Raw genomic sequence first — 20,510 nt, 5'->3', positions numbered from 1 at the left:
TCGGGCCACTGATGAGTGGGCCCCGCCCATGTGAAATGGTTTAAACAGAAAATAAGAGAATTAAAAATAGTTAATTAATTACTAATATAGTTAATTAGCTAAATTAACTTAACTTAATTAGCCTAATTACTTAATTTAGTTTATTAAAATTGTTAGTTTAGTTTGGTCAATGACAGATGGGTCCCACTGCTCTGTTTGTCCAGTCAATGGTCTGTGTTGACCGCTGACGTCATGATGACGTCAGGCTGACGTCATAATTCTATTTTTTATTAAAGATAATTCTAGAGTATTGTTTAAAACTTTAGAAAATCATAGCAGACTATCCGTAGCTCACATGAAAAAGTTTTATACATGAAAGTTGCTCAGAACGGCGAGATGAATCCAGATTCGCGGTCCGTTTGCCCGCCACACGTCCCTAGCATAGCGAACATGCAACCTTTCCCCTCCGGTTCATCTGTCTAACAAACATCCGGAACCGGGAAAACTTTCTCGGATGTTTCCCCCTTGCCAGTATCACCTAGCTCTGCGGTAGAACACCTCTAGCCCTCCTTATAATCATGTTGTGCATATGTTTGCGTCTATTTACTGTTTCTTCCCCCTCTTCTCTTGGGTAGACCCCGAGACCGCTGCTGATGCCACTGTGATCGACTACGTCGACGACGACACTTCTTCCCTTTCAGCGCAGCTTCCAGGCAAGCCCCCCTTTGATCATCCCAATATCACCCATTCCATTATCTCATGCTTGCATTAGATTTTGCTACTCTAATTGATTGCTCCTATTCTGATACATAGCCTGCTTTTGTACCTGTTGTTGTACCTTACCAGCTTATCCTAAACTGCTTAGTATAGGTTGGCTAGTGATCCATCAGTGACCCCCACCTTGTCCGTGTTGCCCCTGCTTCATCACCGACGACTCGATCAACGTGATTGACGACTAGAGCCCGACACCTCACATGACATCACGCCCCTTTTGTTGTTCGACTCTGTAGAGCTACTATCGAGTGCCGAGGGTGGTACCTCATACATCACTCCTGATGAGACCTTTGTAGGTTAGCTATTCGGTCGTGGTCATCGAGGGTGATTCCTCCTTAACCACTTCCGATAGGACTCTGTTGTGCAACCCCTCAAGTGTGAACCTCGAGGTGGTTCCTCTTAGGTTCACCTTGATGATTACATCGAGTGGAATCCACCGAGGGTGATTCCTTAGGTTTTCCCCTTGATGTTTGGACACAAGGTTACCTTAACTTTTCATGAGACCATTGTTGAAGTCGGGTCGGTGAGGGACTCCTGGATTGGGGGGTATCCGGACAGCCGGACTATATACATCCTCCGAACTATTGGAGCGTGAGGATACACGACTCAAGACTCCGGCCCGTGTCCGGATGGGACTCTCCTTTGCGTGGAAGACAAGCTTGGCGATCCGGATATTATATTTCCTTCCTTGTAACCGACTCCATGTAAACCCTAGCCCTCTCTAGTGTCTATATAAACCGGAGATGTTGGTCCTTAGAAGGCCGATCACAATTACAATCATACCATCATAGGCTAGCTTCTAGGGTTTAGCCTCTAGGATCTCATGGTAGATCTACTCTTGTACTACTCATATCTTCAATATTAATCAAGCAGGAAGTAGGGTTTTAGCTCCATCGAGAGGGCCCGAACCTAGGAAAAGAAGAGTGCTTGGGCGTTAGGGCTCGAACAGAGGGGAATGGGTTAGCGGAAGGAGAAGGCGTGGGTAAAGAGGAAGAGACCTTATCTCTTTACAAGAGATGGTAAAAGCTTTTTGCACCTCCCCACTCGCCTGGTGGAACCCGCTCACCTCCCACTCACCACGATTAGTGGTGCGGTTGGATTACGCATACCCGTATTGACGAGAATTCCCTTAATAAGGGGACACGATCTCTACATTGACATGACGTGTCAAGGAAACCGCCTCGCAATATGCGTTGTGGCTGGTTGAAGGAAAACGGTTCGAATAATGAACCGACCGTAATGACATGTCACGTCTAAAAAGTAGTCAGAAGAGTACATTTGTGAAATATCGTTCTCTCTACAGCGGCATGTGAAGATCATTTTGCAGATCCAGACACAGTTTACGAGTTCGATAATTACTCTGGAGTATTCAGAGAAGGAACCCACCTTGCAATGCCGAAGACAAGATTGCGCTCCGGACTCATCGTCATTGAAGCATGGTTTAGGGGCTACTGAGGGTGTCCTGGATTGGGGGGTATCCGGACAGCCAGACTATATACATCGTCCGGACTATTGGAGCGTGAAGATACAAGACTCAAGACTCCGGCCCGTGTCTGGATGGGACTCTCTTTTGTGTGGAAGAGAAGCTTGGTGATTCGGATATTATATTTCCTTCCTTGTAACCGACCCATGTAAACCCTAGCCCTCTCCGGTGTCTATATAAACCGGAGAGGTTGGTCCTTAAAAGGCCGATCACAATTACAATCATACCATCATAGGCTAGCTTATGGGATTTAGCCTCTACGATCTCGTGGTAGATCTACTCTTGTACTACTCATATCTTCAATATTAATCAAGCAGGAAGTAGGGTTTACCTCCATCGAGAGGGCCCGAACCTGGGTAAACATTGTGTCCCTTGCTTCCTGTTACCATCAGCCTAAGACGCACATATCGGGACCCCCTACCTGAGATCCGCCGGTTTTTACACCGACATTGGTGCTTTCATTGAGAGTTCCTCTGTGTTGTCGCTGCAGGGCTTGATGGCACCTTCAATCATCAACAACACGGTGCAGGGCGAGACTCTTCTCCCCAGACAGATCTTCGTGTTCGGCGGCTTCGCACTGCGGGCCAATTCGCTTGGCCATCTGGAGCAGATCGACAGCTACGCCCCTGGCCACCAGGTCAGGTTCGGAAACTTGAACTACACGGCGGATATTCGCGGAATCTTGATCTTCGACGGATTCGGACCTGTGCCAGGAACACCGGACGGTCGCGATGAGCACGGCATAGACCTGCTGTCGGACAATATTCGGAATATAACCCTTGCAATGGCCCCGGACCTAAATCCGGAGCAGGCTGCATCGCCTAAGGACGGAGGGATGGGCCCCGCCCCGCAGACTGCACACTCATCGGCGGTAGAGCCGAACACAGGCCTCACTTCTGAGGAAGCCTGTAACTCCGAACCTCCGGACTCGTATCCGGCTGTTGGTTCCGGTCCGCACACCCTCGAGCCAGTCGAGCCAGGTTGGGCTCCGGTAAAGGAGTTTACCGCTGCGGATATCTTCCAGCACTCGCCCTTTGGCGACATGCTGAACTCATTAAAGTCTCTCTCTTTGGCAGGAGCTCGGGGCCGAACTATGTCCGGCTTGAGTGGGAAGCAGGCGACAAAGGAATTCGCTGCCCACCCACCACCTACTTCATCGCCACGGTCGATGATTTAACCGACGTGCTTGACTTCGACTTGAAAGACATCGACGGTATGGATGATGATGCAGAAGGAGTACACGAACCGCCACCCACAGGGCGGTGGACAGCCACCTCCTCATACGATATATATATGGTGGACACTCCGAAAGGAACAATGGCGATGAGGCAACGGAGGATAACCCTCAGGGAGAAAAACAAAGCAGGGGTGTTGTCGGCGCCGCTCCAAGCCCCGCCACAGCGATACCGGCCCAGGAGACGAACGCAATACAAATGGCGCTAAAGATGAATACAACCCTGATCAGCCTACCTTCAAGTTGGCCGGACTGACCACGATGGGATACTTGGAGAGGGACAACTATACACCCCCCTCCGAAGACGAGGTAAGCCTCGGCAATAACGAATTCGGTGTGCCTGAAGATCCAATGGAACAAGTTCGCTTCAAGCGACGGCTCATGGCCACGGCAAAGAGCCTGCAAAGGAAGCAAGAACAGCTTAAAGCTGACCAAGATTTGCTCGTGGATAAGTGGACCAAGATCCTGGCCACCGAAAATATGGACTCGACCGCCCTGACAAAGGGCACGCGCGGCACAACTGGCCACCTCAACCCGAGCAGGATCACCCAAGGCACACACCCCGACGTCCACATATCACTACGGTCCAAGACAGTAAGAAGGATACACGAAGAGGCATCCTAAAGCCTCGGCGCAGCGGTCATAAACGTCAAGTCAAGGAAGCTGGTGCCAAGCCCAGCTACTCCCAGTCTGGTCAACGGACGAAGAGCAGCTCAAGCCTATCCGGCCCGAGCCACATACTTGATCAACCATGTGAAATTCACGGTACTCCTAGAAGGACGACAAAGCATACCAATAGAGAATGCCGGATCCTCAAAACAAAGCGACCGGCCGTGTGCCGAAAACAATGAAGGGAGGCGTCTAGTCAAGAGACCCCCCCAGAGCACAACAGTATGGCCGATCGCCCCCTATCACACAAACCACAGCAATTCGATTGTTGTACCCCTAGACCTAGTAGTCCGGGGTCTCCATAACACATAAAGCCCCCGCGGGTATGAATCCACAAATAACACCTTCTACAAGATGTCAGGTGCAAAGGCCAAGTTCATTGGCCCACCGTTCTAATGGTTGTTTTCAGATAACCAAAAAATGCCACGCCATCAGCGCATACCCCTCATACGGTAACCCATGATACGCTAACGTGATGAACCACGTTGACTAGATTCCACGTGGTAAACCATTAGGCCAACACCGGTGATATACTCACGCCTACGTGCAAGGCCGAACCCCGCCCTTAGAGCGGAAATCATACAGCTGCTGGAGTAGCAAACCGTGCATGCCTGTCAAAAATTTGATATGACAGCCAACTATCCGGACACCAACTGAGGAGTTTGCGCTGCTTCACGGTATAGCGCCTGGGTTCACCAGGGTCCGATCAGGAACCCTTAGACCAACCACAAGAGGATGTTCGGCTGCCTCCAAGCATTTGCCTTCACAAACTAACTTTGATGCAGAACATGACTGGCGGCGTGGAATCGGCCCGGACACACAAGGACAGGACCATGCAGGTAGAAGGCAGTTTGGATTCACTTTCGATCCACTCACAGCGCCCTCTAGTCTGGCCATCACAGGTTTCGCCAAAAACCATCTCTTTTTCATAATCATAAATCACACTCATATGCATAGAAATATCATCCTACTACAATGCGTAGACTTAAATCACATGTACCGGCCGTCGTTTATCATCGACGCCTCTTTGCCACAAAACGGCAGCCACGCTGCGTGTTACGCCTGGTTATGCCAGGGGCTTCACAGTACGACAATAAAGTCCGACCACCTTTTCGGTCGCTCGGGACCCCGAACTTATAACACTATATGCATCAGCTCCAAATCATGTCTTGGGTCATTGGTTGGGTTTGCCCGGCTCCAATGTTGTGGTACCTTATGTTCCGTTCCATCTGCTAAGGTAGCGCTGGGAGAACTACTGCGATTGTATCCCGGTTCTGCCGGATGAGCACCTCAGTAGAGAAAGCTGAAAACTGACTGTCATGATGCAGCGAGAGTTGGTTGGCTGTTCGAGAGGTTGTAAAATCCTTAAAGATTTATTCTGCATAACGCCATCATAAATGCAGATTGCGACGGATCGGTCTTCCGATCAGGCACCAATAGAGCCCCTAGTTCAGCCTTCCGAATACAAGGGGCTGCGCCGACCATACTCGAATTCCTATGGCTAAGTGAGAGTAGTAAAGCCCCATAGTCCGATTGCCTAGTTCGTGGTGAGAAACACCTCCTTAAAAGGACCCAACCACGGGATAAAGAGTGTTCAGATATATCCCGAACACCCCCGTATTCTTTACGTGGGGGCAGAAGCCGACGACTGGCCAACTCTCAGGATTTACATATAATAAACAACCGCACAGGAAGAACATATGTTCAGACAAAACAATATATAATAAAAGTGCCATTATCCCATATTACAAAGAGCGGCATGAATGCCCTCAGGGAAATATAATGTCTTTGGTGCACTTATCCGCCGCAAGGCGGGCCCCCTTCAGTACACCTTCATAGTACAGTTCGGGCTTGCGATGCTCCTTACCCTCTGGTGGCCCCTCAGTCATCAGCTTCTCCGCATCAGGCTTCCCCCAATGCACTTTTGCTCGGGCGAACACATGCACGCACCTTCTATACAGACTGATCGCTTGATAGCATCAAGCCGATGACAGGCGCCCACAATCCGCTTCACGAGTCCGAAGTAACTGCTTGGAATTGGCTCCACGGGCCATAGCCGGACAACCAAGTCCTTGATGGCTAGTTCGGCCGCCTGGTGCAGTCCGACCAGCTGCTTCAGCTGATCGATAGAAGGCACCGGATAGTTCGGCGCCAAATACTGTGACCAGAAGTTCCTCTCCGCAGACTTCTTCTCCTCGGTCCGGTAGAAATAGGCGGCATCCGATATGCTACGAGGCAGATCCACAAACGCCCTTGTAAAATAAAGAATTCAACTTGTCGCTTAGAGTTTCCCCCACTATCATATAAAAATGGCCATGAATACAACAGGCCTTACCAGCCGCAACTTTTCGGGCCTCCTGAATATCCCGTACAGCACCTCGGGCATCTTCCCGAGCATCTTCCACGGCTTGGAGAGCTTGGGCGAGTTCGGATTCTTTCCCTACTAGACTCTGCTCCGAGCCCTTGCTTTTCTTCACAGCCTCATGGATCTCCCGCTCAGCTGTGAGGACCCTGGCCTCGTGTTTTCCATGAAGCGTCTGTTCAGCGGCAGCCTTCTTGTTGGCATCAGCCACAACCTTCTTTAGTGCCTCATATTCGGCACTCGCTTCTAGGGCGTACAACACAAATACTTTTCAATAGATACAATTACTCATTCGTGCCTAATGCAAGACAATGTTTCAACATACCTTGCCTATCCTCTAATTGCTTCTTCACACGGCCAAGTTCTTCCTCGGCTCGTTCCAGGCTCTGCTTCAATTCAGACACTTCCGCGTTATGAGCGGCCATCTTCTCCACAGACGCCTGTTTTCAAACAAAGGGGTACACGTCATTAACAAGGGTTCCCACGAAAAAAGAGGGTTTGATCCACTGCCCGGCTCTCTCTCTTTCACCGGACAGTGTATCAGGGGCTACTACTCATATTATGATGATTCCTCAAAGGTTCCTTAGAAACTATACCTCAAAAGCCTTTATAAGGCCAAGGCAGGACTCATTCAACCCGCTTTCGGCAGACTGAATCTTCCCAACCACCGTACCCATCAGGGTCTGATGTTCATCGACGATAGAGGCGTTCTTCAACGCTGTCGATAGAGCCCGCCAGCTCTACATGGATACAGGTTACCAGTGGAGTAGGAAAGTCTCCCTCCGTCGAAGGCGGCCGCTCGCCCAATACTGGAGTCTTAGAGGTCTCTAGGACCTTATCCGGCTATGGGCCGAAGCAGAGATCGCCCCCATCGTCAACATGCCGTGGGGCCGCTGCCCCCATGTGTCCGGCTCCAAAGGCATGCCCCCCGGGTCACTTTGAGACGACACCTCGGTGTCGCACCTGGACTTCGGAGAAGGAGCCTCCGGAGGCGTCTCGCTCGCTACATCATCCGAGCTTAGTGAATCCTCCGATGAGGACTGTCCGGCAGGAGACCTCGCCGGGCTGTACGAGATATGGCAACAGTTAAAACTACTATACCCGGATGACCCTGGATGCATAGGCGCATTCGGATTTTGGTTACTTATGATTTTTGCATTGGCTGGGCCCTGGGATTCCACTCCGGGCTGTTATCGGCAGCCGTGGTGGATGCCTCTAGAAGGGAACCTCTCCCCCTCTTGGGCTATTCAGCCTCCAGGGACGGGGAAGCCGCGCGCTTCTTCCCACCGTGAGAGTGAGGCTCGTCCTCCTCTGCTTCCTCCTCTTCGTCTTCGGAAGAAGGAGCATCGCTGGAGTCTCCGGATTTTGCGTCCGAAGCCTCGCGGCGACGGAGGCCACTCCGGGTCTTCTTGACCTTCTTGGAGGCCTCCTTTTTCGGTGCCTCGTAAGGCACGGGGACCAGCATCTTTGTCAGATGAGGTCCAGTCGGTTCCTCCGGCAGCGGGGCCGGACAATGTGTCCGCTCCACCTTTTTTATCCATCCCTGAGGTCATGAAATACGATGAAAATGTCTCCCTCATGACGCGCCAACTGAAGCATGGATGGACAGAGTGTGCCTGTAACTTACCGGGCTTGCAGTATGGGATAATTAATACCCATGGTCCTCGGCGGGGCCCGGCCACAATTTACAGGACTTGAAGAGCACCTTCCAGATATCCTTGTGGGAGAAATCATAGAGCTCCCGAAGGGTCGAGTGCTCGGTTGGGTCGAACTCCCACAAAGTGCAGGCTCGGCGCTGGCAAGGGAGAACCAGGCGAACTAGCATCACCTGGACTAGTCGACGAGTTTGACGTCCTTGTCGACCACGCTCTGAACACGCGTCTGGAGCAGTGACAGCTCATCGGACGAGGACCAGTTCGGGCCCTTCTTGGGCCAGGACGTGAGTCGGACTGGGGCTTCGGATCTAAATTCAGGAGCTGCAGCCCACTTTTTGCCGCGTGGTTCGGTGATATAGAACCACTACTGCTGCCATTCCTTGATGGAGTCGTTGAAGGTGCCCTTCGGCCAAATGGCCTTGGTCATCTTGCTCACCATGGTGCCGCCGCACTCGGCGTGTTCGCCACTCACCACCTTGGGCTTCACATGGAAAATCTTCAGCCACAGGCCGAAGTGAAGCGAAATACGGAGAAAGTCCTCGCACACGATGATGAACGTCGAGATATTGGGGGAAGAATTGGGGGAAAGATCATGAAAATCAATCCCATAGTAATACATGACTCCGCGAACGAATGGGTGAAGGGGAAACCTGATCCCGCGGACAAAATGGGGAAGGAACACGACTCTCTCGTAAGGCTTCGGAGTAGGGACAACCAGTCCCGCCTGTGGAAGACGTTTGCCAATCTTCTTGACTAGATACCCGGCTTCCCGGAGCTTCTTGATATCCTTCTCCCGGACGGTAGAGGCCATCCATTTGCCTCCTGCTCTGGATCTGGACATCTTTGGAAAATGTCTCTTTGATGGAAAAGAAGAGTGCTTGGGTGTTAGGGCTCGAACAAAGGGGAATGGGTTAGCGGAAGGAGAAGGTGTGGGTAAAGAGGAAGAGACCTTATCTCTTTACAAGAGATGGTAAAAGCTTTTTGCGCCTCCCCACTCGCCTGGTGGAACCCGCTCACCTCCCACTCACCGCGATTAGTAGTGCGGTTGGATTACCCATACCCGTATTGACGAGAATCTCGTAAAAAGTGGACATGATCTCTACTTTGACATGACGTGTCAAGGAAACCGCCTCGCAATATGCGCTGTGGCTGGTTGAAGGAAAACGGTTCGAATAATGACCCGACCGTAATGACATGTCACGTCTAAAAAGTTGTCAGCAGAGTACATTTGTGAAATATCGTTCTCTCTAAAGCCGTATGTGAAGATCATTTTGCAGATCCGGACACGATTTATGAGTTCGATAATTACCTTGGAGTATTCATAGAAGGAACCCGCCTTGCAATGCCGAAGACAAGACTGCGCGCCCGACTCATCGTCATTGAAGACTGGTTCAGGGGCTACTGAGGGAGTCCCGGATTGGGGGGTATCCGGACAGCCGGACTATATACATCGTCGGGACTATTGGATCGTGAAGATACAAGACTCAAGACTCCGGCCCGTGTCCGGATGGGACTGTCCTTTGGGTGGAAAACAAGCTTGGCGATCCGGATATTATATTTCCTTCCTTGTAACCGACTCCATGTAAACCCTAGCCCTCTCCGGTGTCTATATAAACCGGAGAGGTTGGTCCTTAGAAGGCCGATCACAATTACAATTATACCATCATAGGCTAGCTTCTAGGGTTTAGCCTCTATGATCTCGTGGTAATTCTACTCTTGTACTACTCATATCTTCAATATTAATCAAGCAGAAGTAGGGTTTTACCTCCATCTAGAGGGCCCGAACCTGGGTAAACATTGTGTCCCTTGCTTCCTGTTACCATCAGCCTAAGACGCATAGATCGGGACCCCCTACCTGAGATCCGCCGGTTTTGACACCGACAGTCGGCCCTGAGGGGTACCCGCGAGTTGATGTGAAAGTCGGGCGAGCCTGTAGAGCACCCGCGAGTTTTCCACGTGGCACGGCCGGGCAGTCTGGGCCCTTGCCGTAAGTCCACGAGACGGGGCAACGGGGTCACATTATCGCGAGTCTTTGCTCGTCTCCGCGAGCCCCCAATGCACTAACAGGTCTGGGTATTTTTTCTGAGTTGGCATCTGGCCTTTACGCACTAACCACCACGCGAGAATAATTATGGGCCTCGATCGTCGCAGTATCAGCTGAAGCTTTGTCAGACCTCCAGTTCAGCAGTGCGGCACGGTCGGATCATGCTGGCCATCCGAGGCGGTGCTGGTATCCATCCTGCTCGCAACGACACGGAGTGCCGCGGGTGATGGGCCCAAGACACCGAGTGCTTATGATGTAGAGTTGCGGGGACCTCTCTACTGAGCCTAGGTAGGGTTGCGACGTCTTGATTTTCTGAGGCTAGGCATTGACCCAGAAAAGTGTGTCCGGCCAGAGTAATCAAGCGTGTTGGGTAACGTGGTGCACCCCTGCAGGGAAGATATATATTGTAATACCGTGTCTACGGTAATGGGCGTTCAGACTTATATCCTGATCTTATATAACTAGAAATGGATACTTGAGATATGTGAAGGATATGTCGCTCCAAGATTGCTTTCTCGCAGGGAGTCGGGGAATCTCTGGGCGTTGATGTTACAACATGCTTGTTTAATATTAAGATGTTATTCTTTACTCTTCTACATGCTGCAAGATGCTTAGAGCTGCTTGAAGATGCTAGTCTTCGATAGGCTAGGCCTTCCCCTCTATTCTAGCATTCTGCAGTTCAGTCCACAAATAAAAACCTTCCTTCTGATACCAATGCATACTTAGTATAGATCTGATGCTTGCGAGTACTTTGGACGAGTACTCACGGTCGCTTTTGTAACATCCCAAATTTTCAATTTGGAATGTTATACATAGATCATCAGTGCATATCATATTTTATTGCATTTTGGCTTGATCCGAGAAATTTCACGCAACTCAAGGACCCACGGAGAGAGTTGGGAATTTTGTTATTTTCATACTTGGGTTTTCTCAAATTTTGAAAATAGGATCATTTGATTTTATTTATTTTACCTTCAATTATTTCTACTATGAAAATATGAGAGAGGGAATAAAATGACTTTCCCAAAAAAAATTGAGGATTTGATAATAAAATCAAATAAGATTGTATTTTGTAGTTTATTGCTATTTTATTTGAATTTAGGAAAAATGCGTGTTTTCCAAAATTGCATTTAGGACCCAAATAAATGTTCATATTAACCGGCTTGATTTTAGAAGTCGGGAAAAATTTATTTCGGGATTTTTGGAGTCCGATTAGTATTTCTTTTATTTGTTTTTCTGTGTGTAATGTTCAAAAAAAACGAAACCGACTTTGGGTCGTGTTCGGCCAGGACTCCCCCTGGCCGGGGCCTTTATAATGCGCCGCCCGAACCCACTAGCCGCCAGCCCGCCCCTACCCTGAAACCCTAACCCTAAGCCGCCGCCTCCGCCGCTGTCGTGCGCCGCCTCCCCGGATCTCGCGTCGCTGTCGCCTGCCGCCACCGACGCCGCACGCCGCCGCCTCCTCGGAGGCCGCCGCCCCGCCCGACCCCGCCGCCGACCCCGCCGCCCCTCGCCGGAGTAAGCCGCCGCCTCGCCGCCGGCGGTTTTTCTCGTGAAAACCGTTTGGTTTTTCCGCCAGTTTTTCATTCGGTTTTTAAAAAAAAACCTAGATCCGTTTTTTTCCGGTTTAGTTTATTTAGAGGAGGTTCGTCCGTGCGTTCGTTTTAACAAACGGTTTTTGTCGTTTAGCCGCAGACTGCGAACGTTCATCCGTTAGCATCTTCGTCAGTTTTTCTTTTTCTCGGATTTTCCACGATTATTTCTGATCGCGATTTCCGTGATATTTTTCGTTCTAATTTAACATTTCGCTCGTTTATCGGAATCAGGCGATTCAAGCGCCTAGAGTTTCGTCTCGAAACCCTCTTTCCGATTAATCAACTCAAAAAAGATTTTGCTACTGTAAAATTTGACTTAACTCCAGATTAGTAAACAAAGTTTATTTCTTTCGCCGTTTGACTTTCGTTGCTTCGTTTGTTTTGATACTTTTTGCAAACCGGAGTTCTTAAGTTGAATTTTCTGGTTAGATATTTTATTTGAGTTTTACCTATGCATTAGATGAGTGCTTATTGTATGCTTGTTTGTTTGCGATAGAGTACCCGGAGTGTGCCGCTTGCTACTTCGAATCGCTAGGTTTCGCGGATCATCAGCAAGGCAAGTAACACTTTGATCATACCTCCTTACTACCCAGTTTTATTGCATTAGATCAATCCCCAAACAATTGCGTGATTACGATCTGATTAATATGTGGGTTTTGGGAAGTAGATGAGGTAGTACCTATTACCTATTTTATTATCAAACCTTTGGGAGTTACTCTACATTTGCTTATTTTGCCATGCTATGCTAGTAGACGTGGATTGGGTGAGTGAATCCATCACAGATGTGAGATTGATAATTAATGGTTTATTTAAGGTGGCAACTTTAATACACATCTGGGTGGATTGAGGTACCTGGGTATTCCAGGATTGCCTATTTTTTATGAACCGCCACCCAGGCTCAAAGGGATCATGAGATTATTCTTGCTAGAAACTTCCATGTGCAGCCATAAGCTACTATGGGCTCTAGCATAGTTGATTAAGTCGTGTGAACTCTTATAGTGGTAGACTAGCAAATGTAGGGAAAAGTAGGTGTAACGGTCTACCCATCGTAAGGTGCTAGCGCTTCTGAAATACTATGTCTCGGTCATCCGTTTCTCAAACACCATGAAGTGCGAGAAATCTAACGGAGGAGATCGAGTCTTGTGGGGAAAAGTGCACAAACCTCTACAGAGTGTATAAACTAATCATGGTTAGCCATGTCCCCGGTTATGAATGTTTTGAGTATCTAGTACTTGGATTATCATGTGAATCTCATCATGTTACTTTTAATTAATATTGTTTGGTTTTAATGAAGATGTTTAATGGGGATTGAGAGGGTGTCTACACTCTCAATGTTTAACAACCACCATGATAGTTAAATAAAATTTATTCCTTTGCAGTAGGAAAAAAATGGCTTTATGCAAAAACTGTAACATAGAGCTTTCCACCAGCCATATATGCATGTAGTATGGCTATATTCTTTCATTACTCTCTATGTGTGACATTGCCAGTATATTCAATGTGCTTACCCGTTTCGGGCTGCAACGTTCATGTTGCGGACTTTTCAGACGACGAGTAAGGTGCTTTTAGGTCGTGGTTCTATACTTAGTGATGTCGGTGGAGTTGATGGACTCACATATATTCCAAGCCTTCCGCTGTTATCGTCATTAGATGGCCTTAAGCCATATTTATTGTAATAAGTTCTCCTTTGAGACTTTCGATGTAATAAGTGTGTGATTGCTACTCTGTTATAAATCCTTCAAGTACTGTGCGTGTCAGCATTACTGATCCAGGGATGACACTGATGCATAGAGATCAGACTGTTTGAGGTCTCGTCGCTACAAGATGGTATCCGAGCACACGCTAACTGTAGGACACGACCACTAAGCTAAAGCCCTAGATCACTACTCTCTTCTCATTTCTGACTCCTCATCTTTTCTACTCTTTTAGGATGGCGGATGCAAGGAACAAGTTCGTGCAACTGGATGAAGATACACCCTTTGGGCGCCACTTGAAGGAAGTCACTAGATACCTGAACATCGGAGTACCAAGCTTCACCGGGACCTACAACATCACTTTACCTGAAGAGGAGCGTTGGATGATTCAAGTTCAAGTTCTAGGAAGAATGTTCATGCCAATCACTGAGCCCATAGAGTCTTCTTTTGATGCACCAACATGGAGTCTAGGAAAGAGCATGGCAGCCCACATCACAATGGGACGTATTGGAGAAGTTTACCACCAGGATCTCAAGGATACAATCTACCAGATTTGTGGGCGTCGAGATGAGCAATGGGAGATGATCAGCACTAGGCAGGATAGATCAATTGCAGCTTTCATCCAGGAGTTAAACCAGCACATTCGACGCCAGGAGAACCAGATGTGCGCAGGCATGTTAGACTTGAAGAAGGCCATGACCAAGATCACAGAGCTGGAGGAAGAACTCAAGTCTGCACGCGATGGATATGAGGAGGAAATAGCAACACTAGTGGAGAAGAATGACAATCTAAAGAAGAAGCTAAGAGTGTTCATGGGATTTCCCGCAACTGGAGGAGAAGATGATTGCACTTGTCTAGAGAACTACATCATCATCGACGACACCGACTCGGACCCAGACGATAGCGATGATTACTATGTTGATGAAGCTGGAGCAGATATCATGGAGTCTTCATCGGAGGAGTTTTTCTAGTCGACCACCATAACAATACTAGTATTCCCCCATGTATCTAGTATAGTCCGAGCACTTTTGTAACTTTAGTTAGACCGTTGTATGCCCTTGTTTGATTGATTGAAGTGATATTGTTTGCTTTTGTCTCATGTGCATATGGGTAGTGATTTCCCTCTAGATCTCATTCTATTCTATATTCTCATCTTTTCTAAAAACCCTCAAATGCCTCCGAGACGTGACAATGGATTCGCTTTCCCATCGGAGCTCACTCATTTGATCCAGCAGCAGAATGCATTGATGCAGTTGCTAGTCCAGAATCAGAATCAGGGCAACAACAACAACAACAACAACAACAACAACAACAACCCACCATCACCACCACCTATTGATCACTTAACCCGTTTTCTTAGGATAAAGCCGCCGGTGTTCTCCAGTAGCACCGAACTGATTTTTGCAGATGATTGGATCCGCAAGACAGCAAGGGAGTTAACCACTGGAGGATGCACAGATGCGGAGAGGGTGGGTTTTGCCGCACATCAGCTGGAAGGACCCGCAGCATCATGGTGGGAAAATTTCATAGCCATTTATCCTATCGACACTGTCACATTGGATCAGTTTCAGCAGGCTTTCCGTACTGCCCATGTTTCAGCAGGAGCTATGGCCATGAAGAAGCGTGAGTTTCGCAACTTGCACCAAGGAGGACGAATAGTTGGCCAGTATGTGGATGACTTTAGTAAGCTAGCACTATATGCCCCAAATGATGTTGCTACGGATGCAGCTAAGCAGGAGAAGTTTCTGGAAGGACTAAATGATGAGTTGAGAATGCGGTTGATGGTAGCAACCTTCAACAACTACCAGGAGTTGGTAGATTGTGCTCTTATGATTGAAGGGAAGCATCATCAGATTGAGAACCGCAAGAGGAAGTATAGACAAGGGAAGAACAATTTTGGAGCTCAGTAGAAACCACATTTTACCTCGAAATCGGGAGGACATTTCCAGCATACCACTACTAGGGAAAAGCCTATACACAGAATCTTAGCAGTAGCGCGGCTCAAAAAGGAGCGCTGCTGCTAATTAGTAGTAGCGCGTGTGCGGGAAACCCGCTGCTGATAAGTTTTTAGCAGTAGCGCGCTCTGTGTAAACCGTGCTTCTACAAATATCGACCGGCGGTGTTCACCTAACTCCATTTAGCAGTAGCGCCGTGGCCCGAAGCGCGCTACTGCTACGGATGTAGTAGTAGCGCGCTTTTATTGAGATTGCTGCTGCTAAATTTCAAATTGGCACACTTTTTTGTCACTGTTAGCAGTAGCGTCGTGTCCCAAAGCGCGCTGCTGCTAATTCCTTATCATCGGCGCGTTTCTGCTCCAGCGCTACTGCTAACCCGCACCAACCCACCACCTTTCCCCACCCGTGCCTCCCCTCCCCCTCCTCTCTTCCCTTCCACCTACCTCCCCCACATGCTCTGACTCTCACTCTTCTTCTTCCTCAATACTTCTCCCCCATTACTCTTTCTCTTCTATCCACCTTTCTCTCTCTTCATTACTCCTACCTAACCACACCACCTTCATTAATGCATCTCCTTTCTCTTTTTCCTTTCCCCTCCACTAGTTGAAGTTATCTCCTCCCAAATTAGGTAGCTAGGTAGATGTAGGATTTAGTTAAGTGACCTATTTGCCCCCTAACTAGATCTATCTTTGTCAAGAAGGGCTTTGTGCACTTTTGATCTCCCTACAACATCATCTCCACCGTGTGCTCGATCTCGATCGAGATAGAGGTGATGAAAATTTCATGCTTTTGCAAAATGGAAATATGTTTATGTGTGTGTGATATGTTTGTGGAAATTGTGTGTGTGGCACACCAAATTGTGCTTTTGAGTTGCCTATGTTTTGCCGAAATGTCGATTTATTTCCGTTTTGGCGAATTCCGAGTAAACTCTAGATCCATATATGTCCTATTTTTAGGGAAGGTCATGCCAGATTTCTGTATGACTTTGATGCATGCATGCATTTTTATAATCAATTTGTTTATTATTACCGTGCAGAGTTGACGATGGTCAGTGGAACGATGGTGGACAGGTGGTTCCAGTCGTCGGAGCAGGACATGAGAGAAAATAACCGGACAGAGGTTTTATGTCCGTGTCGAAAATGCAAAGGAATAGTTTGGCTCGACCCCCATGACGATGGTCGTGTTGAAGCGCACCTGCTCATGACTGGTTTCATGGATGGCTATACTCGATGGATAATTGAAGATGAGGATAACGATGTTGAGGATGCCGACGGGGCAGGCAATGATGACATGGGGCAAGACGAAGAGATGATCGATAATGGCGGCGGAGAAGAGGCCGGACATGGCGGCGGAGAGAACGACATGGACTCCACGCAGCAGAGTTCGTCGGTACTAAGTTCAATCATGCGGGACTCTCATGATCAAGCATTGCTTCGCAAGGAGACGAGTACTGAGAGAGCTGCTTCTAGAGAGGAGGCTAAGCTGGAGCAACTGGTGGTAGACTCGAACACTCCATTGTATGATGGTTGCAATCCTGAGGTGACCCTCTTGAGTTTCATGCTCCAACTCCTGAAGATGAAGGCTAAAAACAAATGGACCGACACTAGCCTCGATGAGCATCTCAAGTACCTAAAGGATGTTCTTCCCGCGGGTAATCTATGTCCTACTAGTGTTGATGAGGCCAAGAAGATCGTGTGCCCTCTTGATCTGCCACACGTTAGATACCATGCATGCATCAACGATTGCATAATTTATCGAATGAGCACGCGGAAAAAACAAGCTGTCCGGTGTGCAATGCTTCTCGATACAAGAAGGCCGGGAAGAAATGTCCCTAGAAAGTTGTATGGTACTTACCAATCACTCCCCGTCTCCAAAGGTATTTTGTAGATCCCAAGGAAGGAAAGCTAATGCGCTGGCACGCGGAGAGGAAGAAGCCCGACGATGAAGATGATCCGAAGTTGAGACACGTGAAGGATGGAAGCCAGTGGAGAGTGTTGAACAGCTTCTATCGGTATTTTGAATGTGATGCAAGGAACATCGTGCTCGGCGTGTGTACCGATGGCATGAATCCGTTTGGCAACCAGAACACCAACCATAGCACATGGCCCGTGTTTGTATGGATGTACAACCTCCCCCCTGGTTGTGCATGAAATCAAAGTACATTCACATGAGCATGCTTATTCAAGGGCCGAAACAATCAGGAAATAATATTAATTTGTATCTGGGGCTACTTCAAGAGGAGTTAGACACGTTATGGAAAACACCGGCCAAGACATGGGACGCCAGCAAAGGTGAGTATTTCAACATGTGAGCCGCGCTGATCACGACAGTGCAGGACTATCTCGGTTACGGATATGTGGCAGGCCAGGTGTGTCATGGATATTGCGGATGCACGCGGTGCATGGATGATACGACGTCTCAGCAGCTAACATCAAGGAATGGCGGGTCTAGGAAAATCGTGTACATAGGGCATTGAAGATGGCTTGAACAGGACGACCCGTGGAGAAACCGTGGAGATCTATTCAATGGTCACGCTGAGCATCGAGGACCTCCACGTAAGCGGAGCGGTGCCGAAATCGATGTGATGTTGAAAAACTAGAAGGAGTGCCCCGCGCCGGAAAAGACGATGAGAAAGGCGCCGGAGCCGCTGCTGAAGGTATGGAAGACGAGGTCTGTTTTCTTGGACTTGGAATACTGGCACAAACTCGATACACCTCATTGCCTTGATCAAATCCATATCTGTAAGAATATCCTTGAGAGCTTGCTCGCAACACTGATGAACATGCCGGATAAGACCAAGGATGGGCCGAAGGCAAGAAAAGACTTGCAAGATTTGAAAATCAGGGAAGATCTGCACATGCCGCCCCGTAAAATGTCAGACGAGACAGAGACGGAGACAGAGGCACGGGAGAAGAAGGGCAAAAAAATAAAGAAAGAGGATTATTGGCCCCCTTCTTGCTGCACCTTAAGTCAGGCTGAGATCAATGCCTTCTTTAAGTGCCTTACCGGAGTCAAAGTTAGTTCCGGTTACTGTGGCAAGATAAGCAGATATCTAGACACGGACAAGAAAAGGTTTAGCGGGATGAAGTCTCATGACTGTCATGTGATGATGACGCAGATACTACCTATTGCCCTTAGAGGGATAATGGACAAGCATGTCCGTGACACGCTTATTGGTCTCTGCAACTTTTTCGACGTCATCTCTCGAAAGTCGATCAGTGTGAAGCAGCTCCAAAGGCTACAGGAAGAGAACGTTGTGATACTGAATGAGCTTGAGATGTACTTCCCGCCCGCGTTCTTTGACGTGATGGTGCATCTGTGTGTCCATATTGTGGATGACATAATAGACCTAGGGTCGTCATTCCTGCACAACATGATGCCGTTTGAGAGGATGAATGGGATCATCAAAGGATTCGTTCGTAACATGTCCCGTCTGGATGGAAGCATCGTCCAGGGCTATTTGGCACAAGAGTGCATCTCTTTCTGTGAGAATTTTCTATATGGCGCAGACCAGCCGCTTGGTGTTAGTGTTGGTTTGCCCGTTAACAAGCACGATGGGAGGCTCGAAGGAGATGGTCACTGCAACAGTCGCAGGGAACTGCACGTGGCATACTCAGATCGATGCACCGACTTCGACAGAGCAAACTTGGTAGTGCTACAACACCTAGACGAGGTAGATCCTTTCGTGGCACTGCACAAAGAAATTATCGCAAACAAGTATCGTGACCGGGGGGTATGCAGGACGGACGCCGAAGTTACTAGAGAGCACAACTCCACTTTCCTGCAGTGGTTCAAAGAGCATATTATTGCTAATTCTCCGGAGGAGGGCTCTAAGGACGGATTGCTCATATACGCCTTAGCACATGGCCCCTCGCCCAACCTCGTAACCTATCAGGCATATGATATCAACGGATACACGTTCTACACGGAGGCCAAAGATATGGACAGTGATGATCAGAACTCAGGGGTGACGATGGAATGCATGACCGGCAGCGACAACGGCGCAACTGAACGATTTTATGGAAGGGTCGAGGAGATCTGGGAGCTTGACTACTCTGGACTGCACAACACGACGATGTTCCGTGTCAGATGGGCTAAGAATGTCGAAAGAGAAAGCCAAATTTTCACTACCATGACTATACCCGACGCCTAGAGCGCTACCGTGAACGCTATCGCAAAAAATGAGCCATGGGTACACGCTAAGCACGTGACACAATGCTTCTTCATAACTGACCCGTGCAATCCCAGCCGTGTTGTCCTGAGGAGAGGCAAAAGGAACATCATTGGAATGGATGGAGTCGCCAACGAGGAAGACTATGATCAGTACGGCAACCCGATGAGGGAAGATGACGATGATGATGAAGTATACGTCAAAAGAAGAATCAATACTACATTACCTAAGAAAAATCGTACTCCATGGAAAAGGCAAAGTCACAATGAGGGGCTCAATTATTCTTCGACGAACAAGAAGGGAAAGAAGCTGACTCAAAAACGAAAACGTCAGCACTGAGGAAACTTATGTTATCGGTCAAATGATGTAATATATATATGTTCCTATTTTGTATACACACTTAGCCATTATTATGCATGGATCCAATGATGTGTAATATATATGTTCCTATTTTGCATACATATTTAACCGTCAAATGATGCAATATATATCGCCCTCCCTTCGTTCACTGCCCTCGGGAAATAAAAGTGGGATAAAATAAAGGAAAAGAAAAAGGAAAACTGGTAGTAGCGAAGGTAGTAGCAGCGTGTTTTGCCTAAACCGCCACAGATACTGAAGTTAGTAGAAGCGAATTTCGTATAAAGCGCTATAGCTACTGAAGGTAGTAGCAGCGCGTTTTGTCCAAATGTGCTACTGCTACGTCCACTTAACCCAAAATTCTCACCCGCCCTGCTTCATCCCGCCTCCCCCCCCCAAATCCCCACTCTCCCCCGTCGCACCGCCGCGCCTGACTCGGCCCCGACGCTCGCCCCCGACTCCGGTGCTCGCCCCCGACCCCGGCGCTCGCCCCCGACCCGGCCCTCGCCCCCGACCCCGACCCCGGCGCTAGCCCCCG

This window comes from Triticum dicoccoides, chromosome 2B (genome assembly GCF_002162155.2).
Source record: "Triticum dicoccoides isolate Atlit2015 ecotype Zavitan chromosome 2B, WEW_v2.0, whole genome shotgun sequence".
In the NCBI taxonomy this organism is placed as follows: Eukaryota; Viridiplantae; Streptophyta; class Magnoliopsida; order Poales; family Poaceae; genus Triticum; species Triticum dicoccoides.
This window is presented reverse-complemented; position numbering follows the sequence as displayed.